At 32.9% G+C, this 27,444-nt stretch overlaps 1 protein-coding gene and 2 non-coding genes across 3 annotated transcripts in view; all 3 read left to right on the top strand.

Moving 5' to 3' along the window:
- Sema2a (Semaphorin 2a) overlaps positions 1 to 27,444 on the top strand; it is a 1,027,416-nt gene that overhangs the window by 459,516 nt on the left and 540,456 nt on the right. The window lies entirely within an intron of this gene.
- LOC149415388 (5S ribosomal RNA) lies at positions 8,974 to 9,092 on the top strand. The gene has a single exon (XR_016303798.1). It is a non-coding gene; the product is annotated as a 5S ribosomal RNA (ribosomal RNA).
- On the top strand, positions 9,415 to 9,533 carry LOC149415387 (5S ribosomal RNA). Its single transcript, XR_016303843.1, has one exon. It is a non-coding gene; the product is annotated as a 5S ribosomal RNA (ribosomal RNA).

Genomic DNA, 27,444 nt, shown 5'->3' with positions numbered 1-27,444 from the left:
TGTGAAAACAATCGTATGAATGACTTTTTATATGCAGTTCTTCATACTTCCGTCACTCCTGGACACATTGACCCCCAGATTCCTACCCACCCCTCGTACTTTTTTCCTTCCCAAAATTTCCTTTCTTTTCTTTCTCTCAAAAGACCCTCCACACAGCATCTCCAAAGATAACATGAAAAAAGAAGACCCTGTGAAAATCTGCAAATTAAATTTAATGCAAAGAAAAATATAAAGTTTTTAGACGTGTAAATCGAAGTGAGTGTAGTTCATGTGTAAATCCGCCCGTGTGTATCTTTAGCAGTGTAATAATATTGGTAAGTTAAATTCACGCCTGTGTAATTTTGTCACGTAACCACATTGTAGCTGTATGCTTTAATCGTTAGAATCAATAAAATAAATCAGTACTGTTGAACAGCGCTTACCTACTGTTGAGCTTGCTATAAAACAGCACACTAATCAAGCTTGAAAGATTAAAGACTCCTGCAAGGGGAGAACAGATACAGGCCCTACATGAACAGGTAATGTTCAAAGGGTGGGTTCTAGTAATCATCCCCTAGAATCCTCCCCCTTGAGGTGATGAGGAGATTTTAGATATGGGGAAATGATTTTCGGCAGTGCTTACTCGGACGCATTTTCGAGTATTGGGTATGTACCTACGTATTTACATCGGCTACGTTGCGCATTTAGCCAAAAGATAATTCAGAGAGGAAGGTAGGGAAGTCCCTGGCTATTCAGATCTGGTCACTAAATACGGCTAAAGCCATTTCAGGCAACATTTTAATTCTCATTGGTGGTCTTACACCAGGGCGATACTGAAGGTGTCTTCCAGATCGGTGCGCGGCGTTAAAGAAAGGTTGCGTTAGTGGAAAGCCTTCCAACAAGTTGATTTGACCTTAAAGGTTATGTTAGTTTTGGCGTTTGGGGTTTACTGACATTTGTGCTCGTTTTGTTGTTAAAATTGGAGATCAACTACTAACAGAGGCAGTTAGATGTTAATTCGGGATAGGCAAAGAAGACAGAGCACCACACAACTCCGTCTCGGCACACATATACATAATATGTCGTCTCATACACACTCTTCTGTTCTTCTGAATCTTAACGTGGCCCGACTTTATTATCTTGGAAAGTATTATATTGAAAACACCCGCTCCCCCCAACACTCCCGTGCATAAAATCATAGTTTTGTATTAGAGTAAATCATTTTATTAAAATATGGATATTCAATAATTATTATAAATATTAAATGTAACTTTCTACGTAATATTTTTCATTGTTATTAGGACTTCGTTATCAATTATGCGTATCATGTTTTTTTTAATAAATTTATTTAACAATTAATTTATTCTAATGAAACTACTACAATTATTTTCATAAATGAAAAAAAATGTTACGAATTGATTATTTTGGAAACGGAATAAAATTTACAATTATATATTTTTTAATAAATTTATGATTAAGACCTCAAATTGTGATATTTAATTATTGAAGACAATGTTAGCGATTTTTAAACGAAAGTTTAATAAAGAAAAATCAGACAGCGATCGTATGATTTTCTGATTTTTCAATTGTTTCAATTTACATTTAGTAATTGTTAACATTGTTCTCAATAATTATAAATGATGGTATTATAAGAGTTGTATTAAAAAATATATAAAATGATGTAGGTAAACAAAAATACCGAAAGGTTTTTTTATTGTTTTGTTAGTAACAGGAACAATTAAATTAAATAACCTTTATCAAATTTATTGAATTGCACAACGCAGGGATTTCAATCAGGGGCGGTTGTATTAACATTTCATCTCCTGGCCACAACAAAGCCCTCAGATAAACAACGCTAACACAATATGAATTTAATTCTGTATCAAAAGAGTTTTTCCCCTGTACCGGAGATGAGCCTACTTCCGCCCACGTGGTGGGAAAGTGGTCAGAGCATCGGTAGTTCCGGACTGGTAGCTACTTCCGCTCTCAAAAGATCCGACCGGAAACGAGATGGTGCAGTGATAAGTACTGAATGGGTGTTGAACTCAAAGCAAGGATTCAGCGGAGTGAATTTTGAAATACGATTAAATGTATCCATGTATTGTGTTCATGATTTGTAATTCAATACAATAATATACATGTTTTGCAAAATTGAGTTTTGGCTGTGGATACAACATATTTTACTATTTTACATGTCATTCCATGTCTGTAAAAGATGATAATGAAAAATCCATACAAAATTAGAATCATTTTTTTAAAGTTTTTTGTTAAACTGAGAGATTTGTACCAATAGACTATATAAGATAATTAGAAATGCCTTCCTTATAAATTTTTATGAAAAAATGTGCCACTGACTATTTTTAATTTTAGTTCTAGACAATTTTGCACGCGGTCTGTCTTTCTGACACTTGTTTGAAATTGTATATCGCCATGCCATTTGAATTTCGTAATCATGGTGAAACGTAGTTTTTTATAGAAATATAGATCCAAATTCAAAATTTCTTCTACGCCTCTAAATATTCGCTAATATTGATGTCCACGTTCCATTGTCTCATATTCCGATAGATACATATCTTCCTTTTTTGAAATAATGGCATACAGAGCTCCTTTTTCTTACATCATGGGTTTAGAATTGGTTGTAGGAGAACATATCTTCCTAGCGCTTGGCAAAATGACGGTAAAATCCTCTAAACAATAAAACCGATTTTAAGTACGTTATTACCCCAGCGTTTTATTCAACCTGTCCCATCACTTATAATGTTGTCACATGTCATATTATAAAACAGTCATCCGTAAAAGACTTTTAAAGGTTTCCAACAGCATAATCCATATTTTATTTATGCATGCTTTATTATTCCTCAAAATTGATCGGAAGGGTAATACGGTCTACTGCTCGAATATTTCTATTCTAGAAACAAAGTTTCCAAGGCGTAATCGCTGATTTACAGCTTTATTGTGAAATTATTGTCTATAAAGCGATATCATTTGTCACAAGTATAAAATAACATAAATAGTCGCGTCCGGGCGCTGATTTCGATTGTTGAAACATCGACACTTAGAACCGACGATAGACAACAGATAGACGCCCTCGAAATGCGGTGATGGGTAAAATGTTAAGGCTTTCATGGAGAGGCGTACTAATATATTTATTTTGAAAGAACTTGGCATCCACGGTAGACTAAAAGTGAATGTCTAGTGACCTAATGACTTGTAGGAACAGTCAGGGGCTTTTAGAATCATTTAATAGTAGCTTCATTTAAAAAAAGTAGAGTCTTGACATAAGAACCGATAAACTTACCCATCTGGTCCTTAAAACGGTTCGGGAATGTGATGGGTGCCCTTGACTGTCTAGGGCCTTGTGGTTATTTTAAAATGCTTTGAACGCGTTGCTCGCCGCTAAGGGATCCAACCTGGCAAAGTAGAAGGAAATATAAGCGGAAGAGGGTCACCAAGGCGCCGAAGAGACCGAGCCGGTGAATCCCAAGAAGTGGATGAGCCTTGCCTACCGAGAAAATTGGAGTTGGGGTCACGACCCTCTGCAATGAGGAACCGATTCAAGAAGTAGATAGTTTAAATATTAACAGCCTAGAAATGTCTGTAGCAGGGTGAAACTTGTCGTGTCAAATACATCATCTAAAATGGTTGCAAAATCTGAATCAGCCAAAGCTATAAAATGCGTCGTGAAATTTGCAAACTTTACTATTAACTACTCTAAATATATTCATTTAGGATACCCGCATCCTGGACGAAGCCGGTTAGTAAACATTGTATTTTCCAATTTACCAATACAGACACAAGCAACAGCGGAAATGATTCCCCCTCAATAAAATGATAAATTTCATTTCCGATGCAAAACAACAAAGCGCCATTTGCTTTTAATCAAACAACTTTTTGTCCAATGCAAATCAGCACAGACCGAGTGGAGAGAGGCAGGAGAGGTACGGCGAGGATGTACGAGCAGAATCTCAATTGATTCCGGGGTGAGGTACTTTGAGCGTGGGTACTCGATCGCGCGCGTGTAGGTGCACGCGGTTGCGGCTGCGAGCACTTTCAGGCACGCTTCACTCAGATGCGTCTCTGATTGCGGAATTTCACAATCGAAATCTAATTTCGCATTTTCTGATTGTTTGGGTTTAATTTATGCGCTGCTGGCTTTGGTCCAGATAAGATTTTCTGTGCTTTGGTAATGCTGAGTGGTTGTTGAGTAAACAAAAAAAATTCAATGCCGATCGGCTGTTTTAACGCACTAGATTTAGTTTTGGTTCCTAAAAATATGTTCATAAATTAATTTTAATATAACCATCGAGATGGGCCAACACATGTGCAACGTAAAAATGTAGCCAATGTTTTATCTCATACATAGAAAACTTACTTAAAATATTGCTAATGTATTTTTTTTTATTTTTTTTTTTTACTTTATTTATTTTCATTTCTTTACACATATTATACATATTAATAGATAGTATAAAATAACATAATATATAATACCAAATAGTTTACAAAAGAAATGAAAACCCACTAAGGCACTGACTGCCTGAGTGTGGGTAATATAAAACGATTACTATATTTCAAGTACCTAAAGTATAATATACATTAGTAGAAAAAGTTTTTTTTTGTTTATAGTTATTATAAAAAGTAAAGAGAAAACATTATGTACAATAATTTATAAAGTTTCAGCAAGTGAGTTGTAGAAAGGATAAATAAATTTATAGTAAAAGCGTTTCAATATCTGCGTCAATCAGCCATAATTTTACCTCTTTAATATATTCTATCTTTTTATTTATCATTTGAGTTTGTAGTGGTAGAAGGTTAAATGTACGAGGACCAATGAAACTGCTATGCGTCTGCATTAATTTAGTATTGGTTTGGGGGGTGTAAAATATATTATTTGTTCTTTTGCTCATTCTGTTTTCATTTATTTTGAAATTGTTTTTGTTTTTAAATAGATATTTCATAGTTTGTAATATAAATAATTTACGAATATTAAATAATTTACATTCCTTGTATAATAGGTCGGTCGAAAATGTTTTATTTTTGTTATATATGACTTTAATTATGTGCTTTTGAATTATTTGTAGAGGCTTAATAAATGTATCAGGTGCACCACCCCATCCTATTATGCCATAAGTGATTGCAGATTGCACCAGGGAGAAGTAGATCATTTTCAATTTTTCAGCGTTTAAAATTTCCTTGAGTCTATAAAATATGTAGGTCAGATATCTTAGTTTAGAAGTGGTTTGATTAATATGAGATTTCCAATTAAGATTAATATCTATTGATACTCCTAAATATTTTATATTTTTGACATTAGCGAGTTCGTTGCACAGGAAGCACATTTCTTGATTGTAAGTTGTATTATGGATTCTAATTTTAAGGTTGTCGTTTGGTTTGTTTTTGATGTTTTTATAAAAAGGTAAGTAAAATGTTTTGCTGTAGTTTAAGACAAGTTTGTTGTATTTTAACCATTTTGAAACAAGTGAAATACATACAGTTGCATTCGAAAAAGTTTCTGTCCAATTATTACCATCCACTATTATTGCCGTGTCATCGGCGTAAGAAACAATTTTACCAGGGATTACAAAATTACATAAATCATTAATATAAATTAAGAATAAAATCGGGCCAAGAACAGTTCCCTGAGGAACTCCGTTTTTTATCTGTGTTTCTGAACTATAATTATTCCCAATTTTTGTTTTTTGTGTTCTGTCTTTAAGATAGTTTGATAGTAATTTTAGTGTGTGTTTTTTGAAGCCCAGTTGAGTTATTTTTTTAATGAGTAAATTATGATTAACGGTGTCGAAAGCTTTTCTTAAATCTAGGAATATGGCAAGACATTTATTTTTTTTATCGATAGATGTATAAATATTTTTTGTCAATTCATATATGGCATCCTCAGTGCTTAGATTTTTACGAAAGCCGTATTGGTTTTTCGATAGAATTTTATATTTTTCTAAGTGTTCAATGACTCTAAATTTGATGCATTTTTCGAATATTTTTGATAGGTTTGAAACAAGGGATATTGGTCTGTAATTGTCTAATTTATGCGTATCCCCAGATTTATGAATAGGTATTATAGTGGAGATTTTAAACTGTTCTGGAAAATGACCATCTTTGAGGCATATATTAAAGATATGTTGTAATGGCGTTAATACATGTTGTTTTATTTTTTTAATGTATCACATGATAGGCCATCATTTCCCTTAGAGTTGGATGGTTTTAGGCTATCAATATATTTTTCAATTTCATTAAATGTAATAGGAGAAAAATATTCTATTGAGTTAATTGAATCGTTATTAGAGTCTAATTGAGGAGATGTCTCCATATAATCATGATTAACATTAATGCCGGAAGATTGAAGTACCTCGTCTACTATATTTGTAAAGAAGTTATTAAAACATTCTGCAATGGTCGATTTGTTAGTTATTATTTCATTATTTATTTTAACCTCATTTACAATATTTGAAGACATAATTTTTTTGTTGGCAATTTCATTTATAATATTCCAAGTTTTTTTAGTATTATTTTTAGCATTTTCAATTTGTTCACAATAGTATTTCTTTTTGCAGTTTCGTATCAGTCTATTTAGTAAGTTTCGGTACATTAGATATTTTGTTTTCAGATAAGGCATTGTTCTGAGATTATTATTTTGGCAATCCATTTGATATTTTATCATTTCTCTATATAATTTATCCCTTTGTTTAATTGATATAATTAATCCAACTGTAATCCAAGGTTTAATTTTTTTATATTTTCTGTTAGTGACAACTATTTTACTTTCACTTTTTAGAATATACTCTCTAAGAGTATTATAGAAATTCTCTAATGCTAAATGTGGATTTTTTATTGATATTACATTTTCCCAGTTTTCTGACTGAAGTAAAGAGTTTAGAGTTTTATAATCAATGTCTACTTTTTCTAGAGTTACAGAATTTTGGTTTAGAGGTGTATTTTTGAAATAGTGTCCATAAAAGGTCGGGTAATGATCTGTGATATTAGTTTCAAGAATTGAAGAGATAATATTGGTCGCCTTGTGCGACCAATATTACAAATATGTGGTCCAAACATGCAGAGTTACTTAAGGTTACTCTAGTTGGTGAGCTAATATATGACGTATATCCAGAGCTTGATAAACAATCTAGATACTGATTTAATCTATTATAAGAAATTTCTTAAGTGTTTAATAAATGAATTGACAAATTACACTGGTCGACATTTATTTTTTTAAGTGCTGTCCCTTAAGCATAGCTAATTTTTTTATATGTATTTAGTATCCATAAACACGAAATGAAACATTTTTTTTTTTTAATAGGTCAGTTTTTTTTTATTATTTAACAAAGTTTTTTTTACATAATTCTTCCATAGTATGACGGGTACTTACTTAAAAAAATTTCATAACTAATTCAATTTAATTTTTTTTGCTCCTGATTTGCGCTTGTGAGTATCTTGAGAGTCTCTCTGCAGGGTCCAGCAATAGTCTGCTATCATAGATGGACTCCACTTTCCTTGGTATCACTTTTCCATATCCGCAATGTCCTGGTAAAATCATTCGCCGTGCTCGTCACTGACATCTCCCATATTTTCGGGGAAAAAATTCAAATGAGAGTGAAGGAAGTGTATTTTTAGTGACATGTTACATCCCATATTTTTATAGACTATGAGCATTTCAGACACAATGCTGATATAGTCTTCACTTTAATGACTTCCAATAAAGTTCTCGACAACATTCTTGAAGGCTGACCAAGCGGCTAGCTCGACTGGTCTCAACAATGTTATAAAATTCGGATCAGTCAAGACCTCCCTTCAAGACAAACAAGACAAACAACAAAAAAAAGACCTCCCTTATTTGTGGTCCCACAAATATTCCTTCTTTAATTTTTGCGTCGCTGACCATAGGAAATGCCATTTCCATCCTTAGAGAAGCCTTTTGAAAAAAATTCATCAAACCCTATTTAACGTGTAAGGGTGTAAGTAAGATATCTTTAGATTTTACTAAGGGAGCATGTTGAACATTCTTCGTGCCAGGTTTAAGGTGCTTTCTAGTAGACCAGTCCTTGGTCTTTCCTGTCTCTGCTGTCCCACTCGCACAGAAAACAACAATACTTTGTGTATCCCGCTTGCAGTCCTAGTAGGAGCCCTATTATTTTTAGATCACCACATATTTTTCATTCGTATTTTACAAATTTATTTTTTGTTAACAGCAGCTTCATGTTGTCATAGTTCTCTTTCATGTTTGCAGCATGACCAAATGGAATGGATGGTCAAAAATCAATGATAACTCACGAATAAAAATGAATTAATACACATTTTAGTAAAACTTAAAACCCATAAAAACCTGACGTGATATAAAAAAACTAATCACATATCTGAAATCAGCGTGAAATTTCCTGTCAGATTTGGCTACTTTCGTTAAAGGGACAAAAAATGTGTTGACCAGTGTTATTAGTAAAACTCGAATGTTTTGTGAAGATGTCAAAAAACGTGCTTTTAATAATAATAATAATAATAATGTTTATTTCAGCTGGACAGAGCGGAGTGTGAAATGCTCTGCCTGCCATAAAAGTTTACATTTAAGTTAATACATAAAAAGAAAATGAATAAAGAAATAAATAAAAATAATAAATAAAAAAAATGGGTGTGTCAAGCCTACGCAAGACAGAAGTGAAACTTCTAGTATTCTTCTCTCTCTCTCTTTTCATTTCATTCTCTCTTTTTTTCTGTCTATTGACATATTTATAAGTAGCATGTGATAAAAAAAATTAAAAGTTATAAAAAAAGAAAAAAAAAATTAGTTAAAGCGGGGATCGAACCTCGGTTCTTCACGACCACAGTCGTGCGCTCTGCCTGTAGACAGCGAAGATGAGTTAGGAGAGTGAGTTAAACTAGGTATATAATATTTACACCTTGCTAATGTTTTCAGTATTATTAGGGCTTTTTTATACTAATTTTCATATATTTATTGGCAGGTAGAGTAGAAATTAATATTGTTTAGCGTTTGCCAACGACCATACCATGTTGAACACACCGGTTCTCGTCCGATCACCGAAGTTAAGCAACATTGGGCGCGGTCAGTACTTGGATGGGTGACCGCTTGGGAACACCGCGTGCCGTTGGCCTATTTTTTATTTTAATTTCATGTTTTTTTTATTTTTTTATCATTACTATAATTAATAATATCATAAAATTCTTTAACTTTTCAAGTATGCTACAGGCCTAAAATATTACTTAGTGGATTGATATTATGGTCAACCATTGAAAAAAAAAATTCCTACAAACTTATTAATGTAATTACGATCTTTTTCAAGCGCGTATGTAATGATTATTTTTATCAACCTCGCACACACCTTGCTAATTTTTTCAATATTATTAGGGCTTTTTTATACTAATTTTCATATATTTATTGGCAGGTAGAATAGAAATTAATATTGTTTAACTTTTGCCAACGACCATACCATTTTGAACACACCGGTTCTCGTCCGATCACCGAAGTTAAGCAACATTGGGCGCGGTCAGTACTTGGATGGGTGACCGCTTGGGAACACCGCGTGCCGTTGGCCCATTTTTTATTTTAATTTTATGTTTTTTTTCATTTTTTTATCGTTAACATCATAAAAAATTTTATATCATTCTTTAACTTTTCAATTATGCTACAGGCCTAAAATATTACTTAGTGGATTGATATTATGGTCAACCATTAAAAAAAAAAAATTCCTTAAAAACAAAAAAATAATATTCCATGGCCGAGAATCGAACTCGGATCAACTGCTTCGAAAGCAACTATGCTGACCATTACACCACCAACGCCAGTTGTCGAGATGAGCTAAGAAGCATTTATATTTTACTTCAAAACTTTTACTACATCAAATGAACTTTAATCGGTCCCGCATTTTCGTTTCGGTCATGAGTTGGTTTTACTCCTCGAAATTGCATGACGCGCGTAAAGAAGTTTCACTTCAAAAAGGAGTGCACTGCCCGGGAATCGAACCCGGGTCGCAAGAATGGGAATCTTGCATGATGTGCTTCCGCATTCCTAAAATAATTGTGAAATTATAAATACATCCCGGCTGCCAAAAGTCCATATTGAAAAATTAACAATTTTATGATTTTTTTCAAGTCACTGCTTGTATTTAATAAAATGAATTCTTAAAAATATCACCTGAAATAATCAAAACACAAATTAAATAAAACAGTATCTCAGAAAATTGACCAAAAATAATTTCCGGTACCGGGAATCGAACCCGAGCCTCCTGGGTGAGAGCCAAGTATCCTAGCCACTAGACCATACTGGACTTGCGAAATTGTGCGAAAATACGTTATTTAACTTGTTTAATAATTACAACGAATTTTGTACACCATTTTTCTGAACGGTGAGCGGTGGTGGGGGTATATGAATATAATATGAAATAAAAATTTATTTCATACTACTGGAGCTAAAATACAATATCAAAAATATCCTTCCTTTGAAAAATAATGATTCTCCATAAAAAAGGAGTGCACTGCCCGGGAATCGAACCCGGGTCGCAAGAATGGGAATCTTGCATGATGTGCTTCCGCATTCCTAAAATAATTGTGAAATTATAAATACATCCCGGCTGCCAAAAGTCCATATTGAAAAATTAACAATTTTATGATTTTTTTCAAGTCACTGCTTGTATTTAATAAAATGAATTCTTAAAAATATCACCTGAAATAATCAAAACACAAATTAAATAAAACAGTATCTCAGAAAATTGACCAAAAATAATTTCCGGTACCGGGAATCGAACCCGAGCCTCCTGGGTGAGAGCCAGGTATCCTAGCCACTAGACCATACTGGACTTGCGAAATTGTGCGAAAATACGTTATTTAACTTGTTTAATAATTACAACGAATTTTGTACACCATTTTTCTGAACGGTGAGCGGTGGTGGGGGTACCCGCTTTTTCGTTTCGATCTTGACTCGGTTTTACTACGTTCCCGAAAATTCATTACGCGGCTAAAGAAGTTTCACTTCAAAAATGAATACATTGATGAGCACATTAAAACTTTATGGTGGCTTGAGTGAAATTCTCCATCTCTGGTGTAAAGGCGCTCCCTGCCACTGGGCAACGTCCTGGACAAGAGTGTTGTCCGATCTAATAATAAATAATCTTAATAATTCTAATGTTTTCGCATTTTGTCACTAAATGATAACAGGAACAAGCGCAGCTGGATTAACACGTGTTCTGATATATTATGAAAAATAGTTTGTTAGGAAATGGAATATTATCACGTTTTTAACAGGATTTTAATAAATTAGTCATTCTCATTTTTCTCCGTACATCTTTCAAATTTTCAATCGTTATTGCATAGTTACCTTTCTTATATTATTATTACCTTTAGACAAAATTGTCTAAAGATCCTCATTAAACGAATTTAAACAACACCCCATCAACCCTCATTTTCGTGATTTATTACACAGGAAACTTATTTCCCTTTTAAAATGATAATTACCTATGCCTTTTCGAATCAGGCAAGCCTCCTCCGTTCTTGGAAGAGTTTTTCTCCGATAAGCACTGGCAACTTAACCCCACATAAATACTCATTATCTGAATTGGATCCCATTTGATTCCCCGGGGAGGAGGAGTGGTATAAAAGGAAAAACAAAAACAACAAAAAAAACTTTCACGAAAGAAAGCTAATCAACGGACTTGAAGGGGACCAGAGAAATGCCATTTATTTTAATTGTAATCTGGTAACATGTATCCAAGTTTCTTGACTATATTTTTGATGTTGTTGTTTGCGCTTTGGATAAATTGCGTGTTTCGATGCAAAAAAAACCGTTATTATTTTATTTTTAAGCAATAATGATAAGCCTGAAACACCTACATAATGTTGAGACATTCCGCCAATGGGAGTTGAACCCGCCTACTTTTGAATGCCGGTAAGGTTCTCTATCAATTCCCGTTGGCGGCATGTATTTCAATCGGCCACCATCTTGAAATGAAAACGAAACGTACAAAAAAAATTACAGACTGACAAAATGGAATCCGGTCTAGTTTGAAGAGGAGAGGACTTCGCTACGCTCAGTCAATAATAATCAGTGAATGAAAAATCAGTTTTCAAACATTAAAAAGGCTCCCAAATAGTAAATATCGTAGCAGAACGACAACGCCGTCAAATGAATCACGTTAAAAATGCAGCTTTTTAAATGGATCGATGTAAATGGAAGTAGGTATCTACTTACCTACCTGAGTGGAATCATAGTTCACTTTAATCGGTGATTATTTTGCCATTTCGCTCCTAACGGCCGCTTGACACGCCAACTCAACGCAGTGTGGTCTTTATCATATTTCATGTTAACTGCATTTATGAATAGTTAAATAGTTTTATTTGTATCTTGGGCTAAAGAAACGTTGCATCATAATAAATGGAAAATGTTTCCACGTTTGCATAGGATTAAAATCAACTCACGAATGCTAGCTATTTGTTGTACAGGTATTTTGCGGAAAATTCATGTTATCAATATATGTTTAAATATATATAACAGATAGAGGTTATTAGACATTAGAGGTATTTTTATTATATCGTACCAGTTACAAGGCCGGGCCACTCATTCAAATTAGCCCCCTAACTTATATGGGATTTAAAAAAAATTAAGTATTATTTTTGAAGTGAAACTTCTTTAAGCGCGTTATGCATTTTCGAGGACCGGAGTAAAACCGACTCATGACCGTCACGAAAAACCGTGATCATTTCGCTATAGGAGCCTAGCTAATATTATATACCTAGCTTAGGTCACTCTCCAAACTCAGCTTCGCGGTCTAGAGGCAGAGCGCCCGACTCTCGTCGTGAAGAACCGAGGATCGATCCCCACTTTAAATATATATATTTTTTCTTTTTGTGATTTTTTTAATACGAGGAAAAGTGATAAAATGCTCTCGTGCTGCGACTTTGTCAGGCATACATATAAGAAGATATCTACATGATTGTTGTCAAAAATGCACATTTATATTTTTTTATTGAGTAATTTATTTTTAGAATTTTTGCGATCGAACCTTCTAATTCTGTTTGAAACGATCGATTGAAGGAAGCAAATTTTGTATCGTAATATAATATCATATACAAACTACGTTATAAAAATAAGCGCGGGACAAGTCAATTGAGGAGTACACGTTGTATACGCGGTACTCGTCGCGCGAGATACCTCTCCTCGGGGTCTAGAGGCAGAGCGTTCGACACTCGTTATGCAGGACCCGGGTTCGAATCCCATATTTTTATAACCTTTATTTTTTTTTTATCACATGCTACTTATAAATATGTCAATATTAGGAATCTAGTTAAACGTTCATTTGTTAACAACACGCCTATAAATAAATTTACGCTTTTTAAAACTATAATGTACAGCATTCTGAATAATAATAATATGAAATGAAAAGAGTGAGAGAAGAATACTAAAAGCTTCACTTCCGTCGTGCGTAGGCTTGCCACACACTGTATTTTTTTTTCAATTTATTCTATTAAAAAATTTTAAAATGGTTTAGTTAATTCCAATAATATATATATATATAAGTAAAAGTTAGTAGGTTGATTTCGTTCAGTGTCCCGGCCTTGTAATCGAGAAGGTTTTGGTTGAATTCTCAGAGTTCCTCTCTAATTGCGCCAACAATATTTACGGTTAAAATGAATATTTTTTTAAATATTAACCCCACAAAAGAGGCCCTGGGGAAAACTATTTCCTTCGGGGCCTATGTCATTTTTGCAGGTGCAGTGTTTGATTGTGCAGGGTTTTTAAGGAAAGGAAGGAGATAATGTTCTGGAAAGGAATTGTGTTATGTTATGTGTATGAAAGTAGTGAAAAGAGGAAGAAGATTGAGAAGAAGAAGGTGAGGAAGCACCAGGCTGTTTAGATCTGGTTGCCAAACATGGCTAAAGTCATTTCAAGCAACGCTTAAATTCTGAATGGTAGTCTTGCACCAGGGCGATATTGAAAGTATCTTCCATTCAAGTGAGATCTGACTAAATTATACTGAGGGAATATCGGGCGTATTTAAAAATATTGTTATATAATTTTATAACCACAAAAATGCATTTAATGCAAGCATTTTGAGTACATATAAAATATCTGCAAGCTATCGTATCACAAATTCACAGGCAAACAGGGCATGACATTTTAAAATGCATCAATAAAAGTTGCATCGTCATTTATTTGACCCGTTTTATTCAAATGCTATTGCAGATATCGTTTGGGATACGCGAAATCTCTTCGTCAAATATGTGTAACATCATAAATCATGTCGATCTTTGAACCCCACTGCAAACTGCCCCTAGCTACTATGAGATCAACCCTTTGCATTTGGTTACAAAATCCTGAATCCAGAATCAAAGCCCCAGAGGACTCTGTTTATCAAAACACTTAGCATTTTAATGTGTAGTGTAAATATGGGGATTCAGTGTAGAGCTTTGTTAGATACGTGGAAATAATTCCGTCAAATCAAAATTAATTTGGCAAATATTAGTTTTACGAGGTTTTATGAAAAATTTATTTTACATAAACTATCTGAAGAGTTGTTTATGTAGTTATGTAATGATTTAGGGGCTCACTGAAAAAGGTATCAAAATGTAATAATTTCCCAAAAAATTCTCAATTTTTATTTTTATTATTTTATTGGAGAAAATACAGATACAGACAGTAATAAACATGACAGTAAAAAACATTAAATGCGGAATATGCTTGCATCCTAACTATTTCTTACAGATTAACATGGCAGCCTTTAAGAATAATAATAATAAGCCTTTACAAATATAATATTACAAAAGTAAGTTTTATCAACAATTATTAATTAAAAAATAGGGGAATGTGCACAATATCCCTTAACAAATGTTTACAAATAATTTTTAGAGAATAGAGGGTAAAGTTAATTGATTCGGAAATGTTATTTTATCGGGAAGCAGCTCTCAATTTTCTACTAAAGATACTGCATGTATCAAAAAATATGACGGAATCCTTCAGGTTTTGATTTTGATTAATCAATTCAAACATTTTTCTGATTGGATCCTTGAATACTATAAAAGCCTGAGTTAAACATTTACTATAAAAGCCTGAGTTAAAAATTTACTATAAATGGAGTTGTGGCCATTTAATATGCGCAACTGAAAAAACATTTCGGCGCATTTCAGGTCAAGAAAACAACAAATAATTACACTTATTAAACAAATCATATATTTGACACATTTAAGTACTTATAGCTCTAACACCTAGGTGTAAATGTGTTGAGGTTTATATATATAATTTAACCTAAGAATCTATTTTTTTGTCTGAATCGAAAAGTAATAAAACAATACTGTTTGAGCATTGTGACAGATTTGAATTAACCAAGTACGTAATTAATTAGTTCTAATCCAACATATAATTTTGAATGCCTGTTAAAAATTAAAAAAAAATGATCGTCGATCTCTTTAACAGCCGTTTTTCTAGCTTTCTCAAATATCTCTACACACCCATTGAAAACTTGTAAAACAGAATAAATCAATATATTTCCCTATTTTTCTCATTCCATTTACTTTGTGTTTTGAAAACAATATTATAAATTAAAATGTATTATATGTGATATATTTTAAAAGAATTTTATGAAAATACTTCCTAATTTTTTTTTAAATGTACATGTAAGATATATAAACTTTGTAATACAGTTGATCAACAAATGTGAACCTTCTGTATTTGTAGTTTTGCGCGAGTTGTGTCAAACCCTTATAAATCAAACCCTTCAAAATGAAAAATCTTCAATCTTAATAACCTAAAATTTATACAGCCCAGTTATGCGTTATTTCGCTTCAAGTGTGCTTCACTATAATAAACTAAAAAATAATAATTTAGTATTGAATAGTCATATTCTAAAAACTCCAAGAGTGCTCATTACATAATATTGATCAAATAATATGATACAAAAATGCACAGTGTAGCTATACAATGCAATGACAATAAAAAAATTACAATTCTACTACAGCACAGGACAATAATCATAACTGACATGACATAAAAAATATACAGTACATACATAGCTATGATAAGAGAACAATAAGTCAATAATTACAGTGCTATCATAGCACAGGACTATAATAACAACTCACATCAAATTCAAAATATATAGTACGAACAAAACTATGATAAGAGAAGGATCAAAAAAATTACAATAATAGCATACGACAGTAATATTTAACCTAACAGTACGTACAAAGCGATGATAAGATGAAAAATAATTAATATAATAAAAAACACCTAAATTTGTTTTTGACCACTTTAATTTTATTAATATTATCCAATTTTTGGCTTATAATAAGGAGGATAATTTAGAAGCACTCAAAATCAGAAAATCCCTAAATAATAAATCTAGTGTAATAAATAACCAAATCAATCTATCGTTTGGTCCGATTCTAGAGATATTTTCAGTTTACTGCTCTGTTCTTCCTGGAAATTCCGTAACTACCCCTTTCATTTTGTCCACCTCTCTTTCATACACCCAAAGTTTTTTTTGTATATGTATGTCGATATTTTGGATCGTAGATTAGTTTTTAATTTTCTCCTGATGAAGGAAGGGCTTAAATAAAATTAAAGTGGTCAAAAAGAAATTTTACGTATTTTTTATTGTAAATTATGAGTCAAAAATTTACTGTTTTTAATAAATACGAAATAATTCATAGTAAAGGTGCTATTATATCACAGGACAAAACAAGAATATTAATACTGAAATTTAATATTAAAACAGGAGACAGTTTGTGTTCAGAAAAAAGGACATACTGAGTAGACAATATTAAACATAAAAAGTACATTAAGGGGGAAACCGAAAACAAACAATTGGAACTTTGAGAATATAGCTTATTATAAAACAGTGAAACTTTCATTAACCCATGAAAACCTGCTACAGTTCAATCCAACCTTGATAAAAACACAATAATTGTTTCCTATTTTGTGTGGAATCTAAATCAATAAGACACCATGGTATATTTTAATGGCCTCCAGTAGAGATTTGTATAACATCTGACTGTTTAATATTATCTGTCAAGAGAGAAGCACTTTCCCTAAAATGTGTAACAAAATGTTTTGAAATGTATAATTGAAAAGTTCTGGCGTTTGTTTGAGCTTTGGGGAGTTTTTGGACAACTTTGTTCTGCAAATGGTGAATTTCCCATAATGTATTTTCAAGCCGTATTTAATCCTCGTAGAAGATCACTTGACTAGACTAAGCAATACTCAATAAAGAAAAATTAATAGGATTAGACATAAAATAAAACTAGAAAAATAGAATAGCTGGAAAATATTTTTGTTTTTTACCAAAAAATTTATGCATATTTAATAAATTATTCACACATGTTAATAATAATTATTAATAAAAGATATTAATTTGAATACTTTTATGTACTTTAATTAGTATCAGAGTACCATAGTACCAAAATATTATTGCAAGAATTTATCTTCAGGCTAAGACACAGGTAGAAAAAAATACATTCACCTTATTTTTGAAATTAGCACGAGATACGACAATATGACAATAGAAATTTCTAGACGCAATCTGTATCTGTTTATATGTATTAAGCATATTATGTTCCGTAACTTTGAGTGCGAATGTTTGTAATTGGATAGAACACATTTTATATTGGGGATGCGAGTATTACCAACTGTATTACGTAATGTTGTCATCAATCTAATAATTGTGATAATTTCTTCAATAATTGCAAAATTACTATGTGGTGTTATTTTAATTATTTGGAAATAAAATACTTTTTATTCACCACTGTTTAATCAAAAGGATAAATAAATTACTTCTTTGAGTGGTGCATATAATGTATTTTATTTTCATATGATTGTAATAGTAGTTTTTTGTTCACTATTTTCTAATTTTTGACTTATCATCATATTTTAAGCTTTTCAACAGACATTACATGATTTGAAACAACCTTCTCACGTTATACAAGGATTATAAGTACGTTAATATAACAGCTCAATATTAACGTACAAAAAGTAAGTACGTAAATAACAAAAAAATGGATTTGTGGCACAAGAAATCATAATATTGTCATGCTGTATTTAAATTTTTATTTACCGTTATATTTTTAATGAGTTTTTGGAAATGGGATATACCCTATACCCTGGCGGATACCGTGATTTTTAAATAAAGCTCGCAAAGTCTTCACACACCCCAATCAATTGAACTCGAATGCAAAGGAGTGTAGTTAAGCCGCTTCGAGTAAATCCGTTAACGATCGGGTAATCCCGCTACCCTGGTTAGGGCGGGGGGAGGGTAGGGTGGGCAGGAAGGGGTATCCACCCTAGCTTATCTAAGGGCATAGGGGAAGGGAATATTGAAAGTGTTATCACGATTTTGTGTGATAATGAGGTAGGTGCTTCCCTCTGACAGAAGGGTAGTTTTTTCATGGTAACAACGCTTATCTGGGCGAAATGAAATCAAGGTATTGACTCGGGGACTCTAAGAGATCGGAGATTGGATTTAATCTGTTTAATTTAAAGTTTACTTTCTGGCAATTTATTTAAATGAGGCACTCATTGCATTGCATTAGCTCGTACTTGGAAGATATTTCAAGGGAACTGATTTATATGATTAACTCGAAAGTTTTAAATTGTTTTATAAGGAGTATTTACATCAAATTTATTTTTCCAAAAAAACCTCATTTATTGCAAAACCCATATTTCATCTTTTGGTCGTCAACTCTGAAAAAACTCTGGGCTCTGGAAAATTATTGGAGGTTAAAAAAAACTAAATGTCCATTATTTCGATTACCTTAATGAAATATTTTAAAACTAAAACTAAATATTGTTGTTCACATGCATGCCAGATCAGTGTTACTTGAATTTGCTGGTATTTAAAAAAACTTCAAGCTCTGTCAGTCAAAATTCTCTATGAATAACTAAAAATTTAAAAATGCCTATCTCATTTATTTTTCTTTCAGATAGCTTAAAAGCTTTTTAGATAAACTTATTCGAGTTCATCAACTTTCCAAACATTTTTATTTCGCAAGTACGTTTCACTTATTTTAAATTAAGTTTGCATATTAAAACCTACGAATCAATTTTAGCCAAACATTCGCTCGCTGCAAATAATATTCTGCTTTAATCTTCTCACGTCGGAGTAAATATGCACACAATCCGTGGAATTTATTCGCTTTGCGTTTTCCTTAGCGTTATTTTACTATATGTATTTCTCGTCACGTCTTTCTCAATTCTAAGACAGTGCGGTTTAAATAATAATATTGCATTTCCTCAAGTTTCACAAATAAAATTCACAATCTTCAAAGGAAAAGTGTGGAAAGAAACTGCGAGGCTACTATCCGATGCGTCGGACGTAGAAAAACTTCATTTTATATTGGTTTTATTTGGATTTTGCGAGGAACGGTTTTTAAAAGGCAAAACAAGTCAAAGCTTTATGGTGAACTCGACGAACAGCAAGTAAATCAAATAGAATTAGGGGTGGCTGTCGGAAACTCTTTTTACAGAATGCACAGCGCATACTGTAAATTACTGTACATGTACCACAGGGTGGACCATTCACTTTTAAAATATCAGTAAATAAGATTGCACCGCAAAATAGTGACAACGTTTTAGTTACCACATTTGGTTTTGTGTCAAATTGTACGGTTCCCGAAATTATAAACCCGTCAGAATTTTTTTTTTTAACGATGTACTCGTAGTCAGAGACGATTCCTTTGTATGTGCATTTGTGCATTGCACTGTTTGTTTTCAGTCTTTACATAACTTTCAGTGACATCTGTTCCTCAGTTATCGATTTACGAAAGTACGCTCCACACATAATTCACACCAGGTCATTATTTGAGCAAAAAAGCTTCTAGTATAAGACTCCCGCGCAAGTGCAAACGAGACGTGCATATTTTGTGCACAGTACATTGTTTTACCAAATTACATGCGAATAGGATCAGGCAATATCGAGACAGCTCGTTCCACCGAATGGTATCATGAGCGAGACAGATTGCGGTAAATCAATTGTCGGACCAGTACAGATGTATAACTCATCCTGTGCCCTGAAAGCAACTGAATTCTGCACCACTTTGGTCATGCGTATTCTAATTCGACTGCAAGGATTTCGTTTAGGAATACTAGTATACAACGTTAGCGCTATAACATCTATGGATACATTGACACTCGTGTATGGTAAATTTAAACAGTTTAGCGATGAATAATTGCGTGTCCTTTACTATTGAAGTTATTTTGCGAACGGTGACTGAGCAGTATTATTTATTAATTTATTTTATAAATATAACTTAGTGGAGTGAATTAATTGCAGTACCTCCCATCAATTAATATGCTACACCTTTGTTAGATAGTACGTACATTTGCTGGCAATTTTCGGATAAATGTTCAATAATTAATTAAGTTAATTTTTTAAGTTTCTTATATAGATTCAAGAAACAAGAATAATAATCCTAACGAATTGAATAGGCAGGTTTTCTTAATCTTCCCCTTTTACGTGTTGATCCTTTTCCTACTTCCTTCAATTACATTATTCCATTTTGAACTCCAAGCAGTTTTTTCTAGTGTGAATAAATAGGAAACAGTCAATGGAGAAGAATAAACAGTTCAACATATTATGGAGGTACTTATGAATACGGAGTGCAGAGGTATTCTAATCAAATATGGTTTAATTTTATTATAATAAAGTAGGACAATTAATAGTCTTTTTGTTTTATAAATTGCAATGCATTGCTCAAGCAAGTATACCATGTACCATAACAGACATCACGAGTATCCTTTGCAAAGCAGCCCGGCGCAAAGGTTTTCAGAAGAATCTGCCACGAAACCAATGCCTCATTAAAAATAATCATGCTATTAATGCAGAGAGTCGAGGGATCTGAATAGTGACAAAATACTTACAATTTCAAAGAGATTGTTAAAAATCCGTCACCTAAAAATAATGCCTTAATGAGTGAACAATTTCCCGTTCATTCTATACTCCACAAGTAGCTCCCATTAGGGTTTGTGACGTTTTTTAAAAATGCGAAAAGAATACTAATTATTTGAAGCAAGCATGTTGCATATATTAAAATTTATTCAATGTTTTATGCGGCGAGAGACTCGACGCGTTTTTTATTATTTGTTTTAACTGGGGGGTGATAAAAAGTCCAAGGGTAGTAAAAACAAGCCTGGTAATTTTTAATCCCGGGGTAATAAGTGCGGGTGCATACTTCACCTTAATTAAATAGCGTTGGTTAGAAATTATTATTCATAAAGGTGCATGTTTACCGCGGGAAGAGGCTTTATGAAGAATGTAAAGGCTTTATTGTGTCTGTGGCGTTATTGCCAGACGGTTAAAACACTCGGCAACTATTCAATGTTGTGAAAATTGCGTCTGCTGCATAGATAAGTTAGAAAGAAACGTAAAAATTTTAAAAGAGTTAATTTGGTAGATGATTAATCACCATTTTACCACGCTCAAAAAACTTTTATTGTATTTCCAAACCGTTAAGATTATTTTTAAATATGTTTAACATAATCCAAAATTGTGTTGGGGGTAATGTGTTTAAACCAAAGTCACAACAACAAAATATTATGTATTCTGTGCATATAAATATGATCATTCACTAAAAATTTAAGACAAGGGTTCGTTTTGAAGAAATAAAAAAATCCTACAGTAAATTAATTTATTTATTGTTTTGGTGTTTAATTCGTAGAACTCCATTTAATTTTTTTAAATAAATTTAAAATAAATCAAATTTTATAATAATTATTAAGTTCTGCAAATATTTCTGTTATTTTTACAGTTTTTAATGTGACAGCTGTTTCGGCTTTTGAGGCCATTATCAAACTGTGGATATGTCCACACGGCGACGACTTATTTATATGATTTTACTTATCCTTCTTATCTTTAATTTATTTAAAAAAAAAAGTAAATTAATTTCTTTCCACGAAAATACAAAAATATGTGGAATTAGTTTGATCGTTATTCAATTATTTTACTCATTTGTATTGAAATTTCATTAGGTATGAACGAAAACTCCTTTCTGTGGAGTAGAATCAAATTTCTGTAAATTATTAAAATTGTTGAACAACTTGCGTACCTAAGTATCTGCTTTTAAATTCAGGAATAATGGGTTCGATTTCCTATCTAGCGCCAAATGTAGGTAACTTAGCAAAGTATTTATCATTGGTTGGTGAGTTTTGTGATGCTGATAATTTACTTTAATTTACCGTAGATACCTACTTTAATTAGTATTTCAATTGTAAAAAATTTTCGATGGTCAAAATCATCGCCCACCTACGTAGATAATTAATTGCGATTCCATTGGAATCGACAAAGTGGACTACATTTGTTGGATTGCCAACCATCGACGATTCGTCATACATGGAGAAAAATGATGGATAATGAAAAATGAAATCATTCAAAATCTCAAAGCAATACTATCAGTAAGTCAATATCAAACTAGAAACACATCTAAACTGCTAAACATACCATTCAAAGCAATCCTTAAACATAACCATCTACCGGATACAATTACGAAAACAATTATAACTCCGATCCTGAAATCGGGACTACCCGACATGACTGACCCCAGCAATTACCGTTCAATATCCCTAGCAACTATAAATGCAAGACATTTGAAAGGGTAAAAATTTTAAATTAAAAACAAATAAATTGATGATTAAAGACAACCAGATAGATTTTAAATGTAGACTGTCCACTAATATGGCAATATACACTGCAAAAAAATCATAGAATTCTACAGGAAACGAAAAAGTAAATCCAAGTAAAGACTTCGACAGGGTCTGCCATAAAACATTGTTGGAGAAATTGAAAGCTAGAAATATACCTACATATGCATATAAAAAACACACTATCCAAAGACGATATATGTCCCTCATCCTGTTCAGTGTAAACATGGACGAGTTATCGAATCGTTTTGACATAAACCTGTCGATCTGTGAAGAATGAGCAGCACAATACTCGTATAATGTACAGCCCGAAGAAGACGTAACTGATTGCGTTCCACCACCCGATATAGAATCCTGATATGAGTTAAATGCTCGCCGTACACCTTAATAAGGCAAAAATAAATACATGACGAAATTAAAATATCTGGGGCTCATAAGTAATCAAGACCTATCGGAAGATGGCGACATTGAAATACAAAGGAGAAGTATCAGCATAGTGTTTAATATGGTTGCCGGCAGGTTTTGCAAATGCAGCAATAATGTTAAAAAAACATTTGTCAATGCACTTAGTACTAGCCTGTATTTGTGTGAGACATGGTATCACTACCGAACTTGCTCCATGGAACGACTACAAATCCAATATAATAACACTTGCAGAATAATGTTTGGATACGGAAGATACAGCAGCGCATCGACAATGTTTACAGAACTAGAACTGAATGCATTCGCCGGTCTGACCGGGTCACTGCCGCATCCTGGCTAATGGTTTCCGCCAACACTTCTAAATTTTAACTGATATTTTATTAGGAACTCTGTCAATTCATTCGTTAAAAGTCTAATGATTTATACAAAGTCTTAACAGTCTTTCATATCAGTAAGTTTCCCTCGTGCCTAAGAATTTTATGTTAATAACCGAATAAAACGCCGGCTTGCGTACTAAGATAGTGCAAAAACAACTTCTTCATGTTTGACGTATATGCACCCACCATGGCAGGGCAGCATACTCGTTGCTTCGTGTCTGTGCCGCAAGAATCAAACCGAATCCACAATCCCCTCCCCGCACAACGCGTACACGTAATGGAACACGCTTTAAATTCACGTTTGTTTGGGCCTGACAACTCTATCATTACGAGCGACAGACCAGAGATATCACGGGATATTATAAAATTGTAGGATTTGTAAATATCATTGCCTTTCACAAGTTTTACCATTTTTGGACTATTTTTTTTTTGACTAATCAGACAGATCTTATTACTTATAGAAACATAAACAAAATTAACACACCCATACTTTTTTTTAAATAATAAAAATAAAATAACGATATCTCCGTAGGTGACTACTTTATCGCTTGTCTGAACAATCAGTTCCAATTTTTCCACTCGAGTTCCAAGCAAATTAATTAATCACGAACAACATCACAAACAACCGAAATAAGTGTGTTTGATCTTTTCATAAAATTGTCGATTGATTAAATTTTAGCATCTGTTCAACCAAGAATCGTCACACCTCTCCAGTCTCTATTAAATTTATTTTATCAAAAACCCGAAAGAAATGCGAACAATATATTTATTTTTCAAAGTAAATACCTACCAACGCGTTATAATTTTTTTAATGATGTGACGCATTGAAATCTTTCTAATCCATGAAAAATGCCGCTGTAATTCAGGACGCGACATTATCCAAACTCGCTAATGATTTTTATTTCAAATTCATTTAGAGTTTGGAACAGTGGAGGAGGAACTGATCCTATCATTCAGTAGTCATAAAAGTAAATATTTCGAAAACGGTTTAGGTTAGTAAAAATATTGACAGTTTTATCATTGCGCATTTTACTCAAATTCCATGTGAAAAATATACATGTAATCAACTATTTTTATTGTGGATACTGTACACCGGGACTGAAGGATGCCAATGGGATATGTTTTGAGGCTAAATGGGGTTGGAAAGAAAATTAGATATGGAAGCAAAAGATTGGAACGTACCTGCACGGAGAAAATTTACTGATATTGAATATTGCTAATTTCTAAGAATCACTTCAAATTATTCGTAATGTAACGAACATGGAAAATTATTTTATTGCATTTAATATTAATTGCGGCTAAAGTTGCACACCTGCAACCAGCCACAGATGCTGACAACCTAAAGGCTGACGAATACCTGCTGGCTACCGACTGAACTAGCCAGTGCCGCTGATCACCTAGAGGCTGGCCAATCCCTGTTGCATTGATGCAGACAACCTAGAGGCCAATTCTTCCTGGCTACCAACTGAATTAGCCATTGATGCTGAAAACCTTGAGGCTGGCCATTTCTTCCTGGCTACCGACTGAATTAGCCATTGATGCTGACAACTTAGAGGCCGGCCAATTCTTCCTGGCTACCAACTGAATTAGCCATTAATGCTGAAAACCTAGAAGCCGGCCAATTCTTCCTGACTACCGACTGAACCAGCACTGATGCTGACAACCTAGAGGCTGGTAAATTCTTCCTGGCTACCGACTGAATCAGCCAATGATGCTGATCACCTAAAGGCTGACCAATTTCTGCTGGCTACCAATTAAACTGGCCACTGCTGCAGCAGTCGCCCACGCCATTTGCTGTATCGTATTGCGCAATGATGCACAATGTACTCCAATCTGAAATTATCGCTAAAATAATTCCGATTGTCTCAGTTTTCTATCTGTGTACTAAAACACAGTTGTATTGAAATACATATAACTATTTCTTGTGAATTGGGTTGGCTGTAAAAAATAGTAAGTAACTATAAGCTACACCCCTTTGTACGTTCTGTGTTCCAGTACAATACTTGTAATTAAAATGTGATATTTGATTTGAATCGTCTTTCTTTTATGATGGTTTCGATAAAACACCTCACGGTGTTTTATTTAAATTATTACCTAGGTTGAGGGCTGATGTGTGCGGGTGCTTATTATTTACAGTCTTTTCTTGTAAAGGCAAACACGTCCCGTATACGTAATCCAGTTTAATTGCTGGCCCATAACTGATGAATTTATACTTTTCATCATATATATATTTTTTAAATTTTAATCTTTCCGCATTTCGTCATTATGAAAGCATATGCAGGTTCATGAACACGTATTCCGATATGTTTTTTTAAGAAACTTAAATTTATCAAGAAACGGCCTGTAGTCCCATTTTTATCCAGATTACCAATAATTTGAAGAGATTTGTAATACAATATACTCATTTTTCTCCGTGTGGTTATTCAGATCTAGTCACCAAACACTACTAAAGCTGTTTCAAGAAATTTAAATGTAATATATATGAATGGTGATCTTTCACCGTGAATATTCTGATATATAACGCTCTTTATGGTGATTTTTGTCATTAATTAGTCAATATTAAATAGTGGTTGAATCTGGGAATTTAAAACAGGATTTCTGCCTTGCTGAGGAGTTGCACTGACCACAGAGCTAATTTTATTATATCATCTTCCGTCATTTTTTACTATAATAATATCATACTTCGACTAAGAACTGCCAACATTATCTTCATTTTCTTAACGCATATTTCACACTTTGTTGTTTGATATTTTTTGAATGAGAAGTGATTAATAAATAATAAAATATCACAATTTGAGGTTTTACTACATAACTCATTTCATAAAAATAAAAATATTCGTCTATAAGTATAAAATAAGAAGCTTCAACCTTTAAAAAATCTAAATTACATATTCTCAAGCTCTTTCACCGATTTAATTTCCATAACCGTTCTGACAGTTTGCATAAAGATCCTTTCAAACCTGAAAACTGAAATGGAAGCTGTAAACACTGGAAATACATCGCACCAATTAGCTGGTGGAGGCTGTATTCACTTGCTCTCGTTGTCCTGGGGATGCGCCAATATTCCTGATTATGACATTGAATATGGTCGCCAAATGTATTTTAATGCACTTGTAATACTTAATTTATTGACCAAATGAATTTACAGAAATTTTGTTTGTATTTGACATGATTGATTTATTCTGATCGTTGATTTTATTTATTTATTTACGCCTATTTAGGCTTTTACATACATATATAACAATATTTAAGAAATTATACTCATAAATAGTGCAGGAAATTACTGTTTAAAACACACATATAACAAAAATTTTGTTGAATTTGATCCACACAGTATGTAGGTACAAAATATAAATATAAAAAATCCAAAATAATTTTTTTCTTTCAGCCGACAAAATACTGTTAACGTGCAAAATACTGTACTACTGCCAATTTAAATAGCTTTATCAAAATATTCCCATACCTGATGCAAAAAACTTCAATAAGGTATGCTTATATAATGAAATTGATGTACTAAATATATCAACAACATCGGAGTATTTGTTTCCTAGCTGTTGAATCCGTCGCATAGGAGTGTGATATTGGGACGTTGATTGAGGTTTTCTCTAGGAATGCCCATTTTCAAATTTACATATCTTAAAAATTTATTTTGGCTTCTTTCAATCGCATGTGAATGAACCTCATAATTTGGGGACCAAACCGTGAAATTGTATTCTACATGACTCCTCACTAGTGACATATATAATGTTTTTAAATCATTCAATGAAAATATCAGGTAAGGTTCAGCTTTAATTTTTTCCTTGAAACTTTACTTTTGATAAAAGCGCTGAATGTTACGTTAAATGCGTAAACTTATTACCTAAAAATACTTTATCTCTAAAATAATAGCACTATTCATAAATCTATTTGGAACAATATTTTGAAAAAAAATACCGTCACAAATCTCTAAATACTATAAAACATTGTCGATATCAGCCTCTATCTGTTAATGCACTTCTTTCTTCTAAACTAGCAACGGATTTTGATAGTGTT

Source organism: Hesperophylax consimilis, chromosome 18, assembly GCF_061612785.1.
Source record: "Hesperophylax consimilis isolate HC1 chromosome 18, BYU_Hcon_1.0, whole genome shotgun sequence".
Lineage (NCBI taxonomy): Eukaryota > Metazoa > Arthropoda > Insecta > Trichoptera > Limnephilidae > Hesperophylax > Hesperophylax consimilis.
This window is presented reverse-complemented; position numbering and strand designations above follow the sequence as displayed.